Source organism: Sciurus vulgaris (assembly GCF_902686455.1).
Source record: "Sciurus vulgaris genome assembly, chromosome: 7".
In the NCBI taxonomy this organism is placed as follows: Eukaryota; Metazoa; Chordata; class Mammalia; order Rodentia; family Sciuridae; genus Sciurus; species Sciurus vulgaris.
Window position 1 is genome coordinate 31,344,265 of NC_136467.1, and position 12,285 is coordinate 31,356,549.

Consider the following 12,285-nt stretch of genomic DNA (forward strand, 5'->3'; position numbering starts at 1 on the left):
ATAAGGCAGGCAATCTGACTGCAAAGACTGCATGCTTAACTACTCTGCTTCAAGACAGAAAAGACAGCTCACAAAGCTGGAGTGGACTATTTCATATGCATTTTTATTGTGCCCCGCTATCAAATGCATCATCATACTGAGGACACAAATATATGGAGAGGTGAAGAGAATTTAAAGTAGTTTTTTTTGTTTGTTTGTTTTGTTTTTTAATGTGCACAATGGTAGGATCTGGCAGCTAAAGATTAAATAAAATAAAATGAAAGGAAATCAAAAGGCTGCTTACGATTGCCCAATAATTTAAAATGAGGGAACAGATATCAAACATGAAGTGAAGATGCTTTGTTCACTCAGCAATCACCAAGAGAGTTAAAGTGAGCCCTGATCTTTGTCTTTCTGATTGTTCTCCATCAGAGGCCAACGGACCTTGCTCCCTCACTCTAAATCAGTTAGCCATGGGCTTGATTTATGAGATTCTTTTTCTTAACATTTTATCATAGAAATTTTCAAACATACATAGCAAAGTTGAAAGAATTTTCCCAGTGAATGTCTGGTATACTCAGCACCTAGGCTGACCATGCTGATTAATCCAGCATGTATTTTAGGGACAGCATTCTTGATTCCCCTCAGCTTCATCTCTGAGTCATCTCACAGCATCCAACATGATGTTTGATGTTTGTTGAGTCATTTGGATGAATGCTGATAATTCACTGGCTTTAGGCAGGGATAAGTGATGAGCAATCGATCAAGTGTGGAATCTAAAGAAACAAAACAAAGATTCCTTTGCATGGTGTGCATGTTATTACTGGTAAATTCTCTGTGTATACTTATGACCAACAATCTCCTGGTGGTAAAAGCTTTGAAAAGATGTTATAACATGTACACATCAAGCTAAGATTTCTTAGAACTTTTTGTCTCCCTCATTTCATTCTTTCTTTTCACTCTACCCGTATACTAGAATGGGATAGAACTAACGTGGTGCACATGTTGGCCAAGAAATCCCACGTGCTTTTGAAATTCCATTCCAACAATACTGCCCTCTCATAGCCATTTGAACATGGAAGCCACATTTATAGACATCTCAATTTTTTCTTTTTCTTTTTTTTTTCTTTTTTTCTTTTTTTCTTTTTTTTGTACCAGGGATTGAGCACAGTGGCACTTAAACACTAAGCCACATCCCCAGCCCTTTTTCAATATTTTATTTAGAGACAGGGTCTCATTAAGTTGCTTAGGGCCTGTCTAAGCTGCTGAAGCTGGCTTTGAACTTGTGAACTTGCCTCAGCCTCCTGAGCCATCAGGATTATAGGCATGAGCCACAAAGCCCAGCATGACCTCTTCTCTTTAGAAAACCAACATCATCAACTTCACTGCGATACTGGGCATATTACAAGAACGATCGATGCCCACCATGAACCAACAGTCAGAGCTATTGCCTGTCTTTCAATGTCATTACTGGTTAGATGCAGATAAAAATTGTTATGGTTTGAATTGTCTTTCCCCCAAAAGACATGTTTAAAGTCCTAATCCCTCAGAATGTGATGCTATTTAGGAATAGGATTTCTGTCAACGTAAACAAGTTTAGAGGAGGTCATTAGAATAGATTCTAATACAATATGAATGGTGTCCTTACGAAAAAGGGAATTTTGGCCAGGCCCAGTTGTGCACGCCAATGATCTCAACAGCTCAGGAGGCCGAGGCAGGAGGATCAAGAGTTCAAAGCCAGCCTCAGCAGAAGCAAGGTGATAAGCAACTCAGTGAGACTGTATCTGTAAATAAAATACAAAATAAGGTTGGGGATGTGTTTCAGTGCTCAAGTGCCCCTGAATTCAATCCCTGGTACCCCCAAAAAGGGGGGATTGTGGACACAAAGGCATGCATATAGGGAGAATGCCACACAAAGGTGAAGGCAGAGATAGGGCAGAAATATCAGCAAACCACCAGAAGCTGGGATGAAGTCATGAAGCAGATGCTCCCTCACAGTCCTCAGAGGATCTAGCCCAGAGGACACCTTAATCTTGAATTTCTAGCTTCCAGACCTGAGGGACAACAAATCCCTGTTGTTTAAGCTACCGGCTTTGAAATACTTTGTTACAGTAGCCATAGCAAACTCATACAGGAATGTTGGTAGGAATTTGGTGACAATTGTCTTTGAGGACATCATATATAAGGCTAGAAGCAATGATGAGAAATCTGATTATACAAACTTCCTTCCAAACAATGACCCAGCATTCTGAAGGTCTTCTTTAAAAGAAAAAAATGTTAAAAATACATTTTAAAGGGAAGATTAGCGATCACACCTGATGATAACAGTTGTGTTACCTCTTTGGCATTTGAATGTGGTTTATTTCTATTTTATCTGTACCTGTGGGCGGGCAAGTTTAGCTCATGAGGGGAAAAGAGTTAGCCCCCTGGAATAAAAATGGGAAGTGCATGAGGTTTGGCTTAGACAGTAAGCCTTTTTCCAGCTCAATAATGTTGCTGTTTCTTTTTCTTTCCTTCCTTTCTTCCTTTCTTTCTCTTTTTGCAAAATATTCATAGTATTAAGCGGCAAGCAAGATGCTAAATATTTTCAATTTAATATTCTTCACCATAAAGTTTCAGATGATAGCAGAATTCAATTTCCAGCTTCTTCCTAACTCCAAGCCTAGAAATCGAGTAAAAGGGAACGATAGTGTTTGAGATTTTTTATTATTGTTGCTTTGTTTTGTTTTTTGTTTTTGTTTTTTGCGATACTGGAAATTGAACCCCAGGGTCGTCTGTCGCTGGGTTTCATCCCCTGCACTTTTTATTTTAAGACAGTCTCACTCAGTTGTCCACACATGTCTCAAACTTGCAATCTTCCTGCTTCAGCCTCCTGAGTCACTGGTATTACAAATTTATACTGCTGTACTTGGCAAAAAGGAGCGATTCTAAACGCCAACTCTTCAGAACTGGAAGGCCTTGTGGCCTTTAAGTACTGCCAGCTCTTACAGAGAAATCACAATGCCCCTGGAAGGGCCCAGATAGTTCGACATTTTTTTTTCCTTCCTTTAACCAAAACTGTAATTGGCGTTCAGTCTCCCTCCTCTTGATTCCTTCATCCCCCTCCCACCCACTCTCAAATACTAGAATTTCATTCAAAGACATTCAGCGTATGAAAGAGAAAGTGGATCTAATTCCACAGGGTACTTAGGATGGGCAGTTTTGACTATGGAGAGTCAATAATGGATCAGGTCAGTGCAGGAGCCAATGTCCTGGCAGTCATCACAAAGGGGACATGCCCCAGGGGCAATCAGGACCTCTGATGTAACCTTTATTTTCAAAGCCTTCAAGAACCAGATCAGAATTCACTGGACTTTCTTTTGATTTTTCTGCAACAGTGAAGGTGATTTCAGGAGTTATTTGCCTTAGATCTTTCTTGAGAGGATATAAATTATATTCCACTTCTGTGTGTGTATACATGCACACATACTCTGTATTTTTAGAATAAATAAGCTCATTTTGACTTTGATTGTTATGTGTTGTTTTCAATAGATCAATACTGAAATATTGATTAGGCTATGCACCCAGCACAGGATTAGCTAACCATGGTGGGGGATGTAAAAGAAGAATAAGGAATGGTTTCTGCCCCAATGGAGTCTTTACACATCAATTGAGTGGACAAAATTAAAGTTCTTGTCCTACTTCACATAAAATTATTAATGAAACCTACTGTAAGCACTGTATGGAGGTATTTACCTCCAAGTATAATGGGAGCCAAGAGAAAGAAGTTGACTTGACTTCAACAGCCAGTACACGTTCTACCAAAGACATCAGATGTGGGCAGTCTTAAAAGATGAAACTATAAAGGTAGGCTGAGGGGCAAGGTCTGAATATTATGTTGTAGCAAATGCAGAATAAGAATGGAAAATGGCGGACTGGGTTGTACTCAGTGACGGAGCACTTGCCTGGTTTGTGTGAGGCACTGGGTTCAATCCTCAGCACCATATAAAAATAAGACACTAAAATAAAGGCATTGTGTCCATCTACAACCAAAAATGCTTTTTAAAAATGTAGAAAGGGAAATGGGACTGGACACAATCTGTGGTTAGGGAATTAATGTGTCTGGCATAAGAAACTCCAGATCTGAATGGTGGCAAAAGGGAACAGGTGCCTCACAGATGGATGTGTGTTTCTCTCTTTCATTTTTTACATTCTTTCTTTCCTTTAATAAATATTGACTGGGGGTCCAATAAGTGTCTGGAGCTCTTCCAGGTACTGGGTAGGTGATCGCACTACTGGCTGTCAGCTTACAATCTAGTCAAGTAGGCAAACAATACAAAATACGTAATGTCAGAAAGTGATAAACCTTATAAAGAAAAAGAAATCAGGGTAAGGTGATGGTGACAAGATCTGTTCTTTGGTAGACAGGATAGTGAAAGACAGCACCTCTGAAGAAAAGACGTTCTGTATGACATTTGGATAAAATGAAGAGTGAGATGTTTAAGAGTCTGGAGGAAGAGTGTGTCAGTCTGAGGAAATCCTAAGGACAGAGAACCTAATACAGAAAAGGAATTGTCTGTGCTTAATGAACAATGCATTTGGTGTGACTAGGGTTGAGTGAGCAGGGGCAAGGGAGAGTATAAGAGATGAAGTCAGAGATGTGGACAGGGGCCCAATTATTCAGGGTCTGATAGGCCATGACAAGGAGTTTGGAATTCATTTTGAGTGTCTTGGGGAAACAACAGGTTTTATTTGTTTTACAGTTCTGAAAGATTGTTCTAGATATAAAGATTGTTCACATATAAAGAATTTGTTGCAAGTAATATCGTTTTGGAGAGTTTGTAAGATTCTAAGTGACAGGTGATGAATTCTTGGACTTGAGTGGTAGGGTTTGGGTGGTTGACCAAAGCCAAGATAAAGTTTGAAAGTTGGGGCAACAGGACTTGTGGGTGAATTGGATACAAAGAATGATGAGGCAAAGACAGGAGTCGTTTAAGTTTGGGATTAAGGAACTGGGTAAGGAGAGGGGGCATTTATTGAAATGGGGAAGCCTAGGAGGAGCAGGCCCAAGATGGTGGAATTAGGACTTATTTGAGGACAAGCATGATGTAAAACATCAAATAGATGCCACGTAGGGAGTTAGGAAGCAAATGCAGACCTCAAGGAGAAAGTCAAGTCTGAAAAATTAGTGGTGTATAAATATAGCTTAAAGCCACAAAGCTACACAAAATAACTTAAACAATGAGTTTAGAAAGAAAACAGAGCAGGGACTCAGATCCAGGTCCTGAGCATTACCAACATGTAGAGATTAGAAAAGAAGGAATGGCTGGGGAAATAAATGAAGAAGGAGGGACTAAGGAAGCAAGAGCATGAACTCCCAAAAGTCAAGACACAAATCAATAAAAGTTTCAAGAAAGAGGAAGTGATCAATAGTGTGCAATGCACGAAGACTGAATTCAGTGAGGACTGGGCTGGGTAAGGTGTTTGCTGGTCACTAGACAATGGTAGCTTTGGTGGAGTGATAGGAAGAAAGGCCTGATGGGGTGGGTTGAGAAGATAATGGGAAGAAGGAATGGACGCCAAATGTAAACCATTCTCTGGGGACATAGGCCTCAGGTATGGTGGGAACTAAGGAAGACATGAGCTTCAGGAAAAGCTTTATTTGTTTGCACAGATGATTTGGTAACGGTAGTGAATTCAGTGGTGAATCTGCTATTTTCTTAGTCAAATAAGATACCAAGCTATCAACTAAAAAAGAGGGACAGGGAAAGATGTTGGAAATTTGAAAAGAAGAAAGATGTATAATAGCTGCCTTACAAAGTGTGAGTGTGGAAATTTATTGTGTTTTCTAGACAGGACCAAGAGTCCACTTGACCCTGTGGTCATAATTCTCTGTGCCCAGAATCAGCATGATGGGTATGAACACAGGTGAGGCTTTCAGTGGGAGAAAATGGAACAGAAGAAGTGAAGAACCTTATGGTGGGTTTGAAGGGAGGCAGGACAGGAGAGACTAGAGATAGTGAGATAAGTTCCACTGAGGAATCATTGGACTGGGGCCACTTATGTAAGGGAGATGGAAGGAAAGAGCTAGCTGTCAATCAAGTCAGATGGAGATTCTTGAGATCAAGATTTTACAGTGTACATAATGAAAAAGTCTTGATCACAGAATGTGCAGTTGATGGAGGAGAAGACAGGTTACCCCCAGCACTCTAGATCCAAGCCCCCAGACTTTCAAGTCTTCTCATTAGCTCCTCCAAGCCTTTTATTTTCTGCTGCTTCTGAATTACTGAAGGTGTATAATTGCTTAGTCAATGTTAAAGTATACCCCAAGAAAAAGAGTTACTGCCTCCTCCACCAAACATTTGAAATTACTCATTCATATGACCATAAACAATTTCACCCAAGAATGAAGTCTATTCTAAGTAACTTACTCAGTATTTTTATCTTATCTAGATAATTAAACACTTACCTAATTTGGTTCTCATAAGAATCCAGTGGAGGTGAGCATGGTGGCACATACCTGTGATTCCAGGAAATCCAGTGGAATATAGATGTGGAAACTGAGGCAAGGAAATTAAGTCTCTTGCTCAAAATCACGTAGAAGCACAGATGGATATACTGGATGCTAAGGAAAGCTAAGCATCAGGGCTCTCCTCTTGCATGGACAAAGGAAGAGGCCCACCTGTGTGTTCACAAGGTCACAGGTTTCTATAAAATTTGTAAGAGAGAAATAGTTTAGTCATACTTTATGTTTAAATCACAATTGGTAAATATTAGTTTCTTCCACTCCATTTTCTCCTCCATTGGATTTCTCTTCATGTTGGATAGCCTTGAACATTTTTAGGATTCAGCTAACAAAGGATCACTTGGGGACACGTGTAGTTTTATAGGATCCCTTTATGTGGTCTAAAGTCACTTATATATATATTGCTACCATATTCCCAGCCCGCCATATTCAGGAAGGATGTGCTTCTCCACCCCCTGCTCACTCTCACCTCCCTGTGTCAACTCCTTTGGCTTCTACCCAAAGATTGGAGGGCTATGGTGTATCCTACAGCAGCTGACACCTGAAGGATGGGGGTATGGATGTTGGGATAAAAGAGGGATTTCATTGGATTATCATTCCATTCTCTAAGGAAAACATTAGAAAATCATTTTATTTCGTAGAGCTAATTGAAGAGGATGCAGTCCAAAAATTAGAAGTCTTATAGAAACATGTCAGGCAGTTGCTTAATAAAAATGTTATACTGTCTTTGTGAATTTTATTATATATATGACATTTGCCAACTTTTAAAAATGAGAAATCCTACACCAATCCAAGTCATGGTAACCTACACCTGTAATCCTAGCAACTCTGGAAACTGAGGTAGGAGTATCACAAGTTCATAGCAACTTGGCAAGACCCCCAGCAACTCAGAGAGACCCTGACTCAAAATAAAAAGATTCATGGACATAGTTCAGTGGTAAAGCACCCCTGGGTTCAATGTCCAGTACCCCCCCCAAAAAAGTAATCCTTACTGTTTCTTTTCTCATTTTAAATAAATATTCACTTCTGTACCTACTTTTGTATTCTTTTTCTTCAAGAAAGAGCCTCCTAAAGTTATATAAATACTCATAATATTTGCAACAACAAAATATTCTACCACCTAGAATAACAAATCTCTCAGTCTCTCAGATCTACCCAGTCCATTTATATGGTGTCAGAGAAGAAGGTACAGTGGAAAATCTGACCAGTGGTAATTTCCACGAGGAACAGGTCATTTTTTTCTAATGAGTTATCCATGTAGAACATTCTGATATCATGAAAAGATTGAGAAATTCTCCCTTCCCCACCCCAAACCTTCACTCAGTAGTTTTCCTTTTCATACACGCCTCTGCATTTCCTGATTCTGGCCTGGACTTGAAGCAAAGGCACCTGAATTCAGCCAGGAAAGCTGTTATTACAACAGTTTTGGCCTAATAGGGGCAGGAAATACCAATAACCTTATGTGAGCTCTTCCCCAATGGACAGCCAACCTGAGTGCATAAAACTGGTGTGCTTGCATAATTCCAGTGATGCTCAGATAAGATCTGGACTTTTACAAACAAATTTTCTCCTGTCTTTGAGGCATGGGGTAGGTATGGATTCCTCACAACAAAATGTGTGTGTGTGTTAATGTAAGCTTCTGAAGAAGAAAAAAATAACATTTCTACTGAGAACATTGTTCTAAATACAAACTTTAAATTATTTTGAGCTGAGGTCTTACTTTGTTGCCCACTCTGGTCTCAATCTCCTAGGTGCACATGATCCTTCCACCTCCACCTCCAAAGTAAATGGGACCCTGGGTACATATCACCATAGTCGCCAATGTTAATTTTAATGGTCAAACATACGGAGGAAAAAAAGATACTCAGTCAAAACAGAAGATTCAGGTCTTATTGCCTGAGGAAAAGGATTACCAAATTTACTATTTAATCTTTATACAATCAAGTATGTTCAATCAGGCCCTGACTTCCAGTAAAACAAAATGGAGTTCCTTTCCCAGTGCATTACAAGACACACACACACACACACACACACACACACAGAATTACCCTTGCAAACTGCTGATCCTCCCCCAAAGACCATAAGCCAATTTATCCTTCAAAGGTACCCATCTTTTTTTCAGTCAACCATATTACCAACTACCCGAGTTGTAAAGTTTGAGACAATCCTACTCTTCAGCCTGACTCAGGTATTTATGATCATCTCTTTCTTCCACCTTGGGCAATTTTGCAATCTTTATTGTTGTTGGTAGTATTTGACATAATTGTTTTGTAGTCCTATTTATTATGCTAGTGGAACAAGCATTTTAGAACTGGAATTGGCCCTGTTGTGACCTGCCTGATGAGTCACCCTGGTTCTACCAACCCATGGATTCCCAGCACTGACACAAGGCTGTTTTTCTACATTAATTGGGGAATCTGTTCACACTAGTTCAGTTGCATGCCTGGGCTGGGCTGCTTGTACTGCTTCAGGAAAGAGCACTAAGACTAGGCCTGTGGGTAGTTAGTTAGCTTTCTCCCAAAGTTTAAGTGGTAAGTAGAGGGTGTGGCGTGAGATTTTCAAAAGGACTTCCTCTACAGGAGGCCCTCGCATTTTTTTCTTTGTAAAACTGGTTCTGAACTTAATTCCTTGGCTCCTGTATGTGTAGTTTTCCAATATATTGGAGCTGATGCAGCGTCCTCTGGGGATGGTCACAGAACAGTGGAATTGTACAGTAGGGTGCTAGTGACTGGAGGTAGCCTGTTTATGGTATATCCTGTTATATTCTTCACACACAGTAAGAACACAGGTCTGGCTGGGTGCCGTAGCCCATGCCTGTAATCCTAGCAGCTCTGGAGACTGGGGCAGGAGAATTAAGTGTTCAGAGGCAGCCTCAGCAATTTAGCAAGACCCTAAGCAACTCAGCAAGACCCTGTCTCTAAACAAAAAAAAAAAAAAATTACAAAAATGGCTGGAGATGTGACTCAGTGATTAAGTGCCCCTGGGTTCAATCCCTGTACCAAAAAACAAAAAACAAAAAACCAGGTCTGCATCTGAGAATAAATGAGTGCATGAATAAAGGAGTGAACACACTAAAGAATGAGCCGAAACAGGAGAAGCAGCTACACTTTGTTGGGAATAAGGCCCTGCCAATTCCAGATTCACTTAGAGAAGGGCCTGATCCTAATGGCATCTTGGTTTGCAATCGCCTGACATGCCTCTCCTTCATCGTATTACCTACTAAATTAACATTACTACCACAGACCATCAGTTCTGCTAAAACCTCTATTATCCATTTTACACTTACTACCTCTGACTACTGTACCTAAACCTACCCACCACTGACCTTTTAGCCTCTTCACTATTCATTCCAATCTCCTCCCAAATCAAAAGAATAAGGGAGTGTTTTTTAAACCAGCTTGTCTCTTAATCAGAAATTCCAGGAAATGGGAGGTGGTTGGGGAGTGGTAGAGAGAAGAGACTGAAAAGCAATTTTGATGCTGCTGTGGGTTCTGGGTTGTCACAAGACAGCCTCTCTCCAGACACCAAGTAAAGAACAGAAGAGGTAAGACACATACAAGTCATTTACCTCCTTCAGTCAACCTAGAGTTTATCCATCCTTCACATTCAGCTTAGTTATAGCCCAACCCTACTGAACCTGGTGTGGGGGTGGGGCACATGGAAAGCCAACAGTAGCCAATGGAACTCTGCATTACAAATGAGTGAGGGAAAACACCCTGAAGGGGGTGAGAAATAAAAGACCTTTGGAAAGTAGGATTTCTTCTATATATTAAAAGATTAAAGACAAAAGAACTGTGCACAAATATTATGCTCAAGTAAATTGGTGTCTCTCGTGGGTACAAGTTAGCAATTCTGAAACTATTTTATATGCTGTACTAGGACTTGAACAAAAAGTAAATCTATTGTGCATAATGAGAGCCAGGTTTTTCACTGACAGAGAAAGGAATTAGAAATTAGGAAGGAGGAGGGAGGCTAGAGAAAACCAGATGGATCCAAAACAGGTATTAGGATAAACTCATGAAAACAGGTAGCAGGATAAACTCATGAGTGATGTTGGGGTTGGGAGGAGATGGGCTACTCTGAACAGAGTTGATCTACAGCTCTACCTCTACCTTTTAAGAGAGCTTATCTAGAATCCTCGGAGACAGAGAGGAATTGTATTTTGTCAGTGTGGTATTTATTTATTTATTTGTTTGCTTATTATTTATTGATATTAGGAATTGAACCCTGAGGTACTTTACTGCTGAGTTACATTCCCAGGCCTTTTTATTTTTGTATTTTGAGACAGGGTTTGTCTAAATAACAGAGGTTGGCCTCAAATTTGCAATCCTCCTGCTTCAGCCTCCCAAGTTCTTGAAATTACAGGCATGTGCCCACCGGTTTGTATGTTTTTACAACTAGCTGCTTCACACTGAGAAATTTATTGGGGGAGGAGGAGGCACAGAGGGTCAGAGAAGTTGGAAGATGCCAACAAGAGCTAAAAAGGCCCTTTTTCCAAAATGACTTATCCAGGACCCAAGTTCTAGGTACTGAAAACATTTACTTCATTTCAACTCTCTTAAAGCAGTCACAAGTTCAGAGACCACTGCTGAATTTTAGGATATGCTTTTGAGCTTTAAAATTTGTTTAAAGGGAAAAGGCCTCCTGTTTAAATTTTTTAGGAAAAGAGCAAACCTAAAACTTTTAGGGACTCTTTTGAGCCATTTTGGATTATCCAGAGGCAGGTCTCAGAGACTCTCATACAGGCCAACTCAGGAAACTTACAAGCGATTAAGTTACTTTCTCCAGAGAATTTTCCCATCTATTAGTCACTTACACATCTTATATGAGAAATTAGTCAAAGAGGCTTGATGCCACCGTGCGTGAATCACTCCCCCTTCAACTCAGGGACGTCTCAGGGGTTCTGACAAGCAATCCACTCCTCTGTTTCTAGGGAAGGATTTCTTTTTTTATTACATGAGCTCAAGGAAGGAAGATGACTTCATATCAAACTGAGACTTGAAAGAGAACTAGCAGGTGCTAAAGACCTGTGTGGATCCAAGTATAGTGGCAGCTGTCCTCCAGAACGTTAGCATTGTGGTATCCTAACAGATACCTACTCTGATGAAGGATTTTCTTGTTTCCACCGCACTGCTATCTGTAAAAAGCTTCCATTCTATTAAGTCTCCTTGTCTTGTAACTTCTCTCTTAATCTGATCGGCAGCTCCAGAAGAGACCATGGACTAAAATCAGACTTCAATGTGTCTGCTTCCCTTGCCCATCATGGTAGAACTGTCTGAGAGGTTGACAGTAGGAAAACAGTGGGAATTCAACAGATATAATCATACCTAAACTGTAGGGTAAAAGGCCCACCCAGGAGCTAGGATGATCCTGCGTAGCCCTGTTTTGGGTCTAGGCCATGAACCAGGAAGAGGACCACTATTTATAAAGTTCACCCTACGCTTACAGAATATGAGAGTTCGGAATTGAAAATTTATTAGAGAATCCATTTCAATGGAAGAAATTAAAACGTGTTGAATATTGAATAGTTTCTACTAGGATTCACCCATCCAAGAAATATTGATTGCTTGCAATGTACCAGACTCTGTCTAGTTCCCTGAAAATAGACAGATAAAAACTGGACTGACTCTCAACAAGCTTACCAATGGGAAGAAGACAGATAAAGAACAGGAGCAAATAACCTGATACCACCAATCACGTGAGAAGGATGCGGAGTAGCATCAAGAAGAGAACTTGAAGCCCTGAGTGGACCCTGCAGAACTGACACCAGAGCTGGCCCTTAAGGAACAGTGGTCACCAGG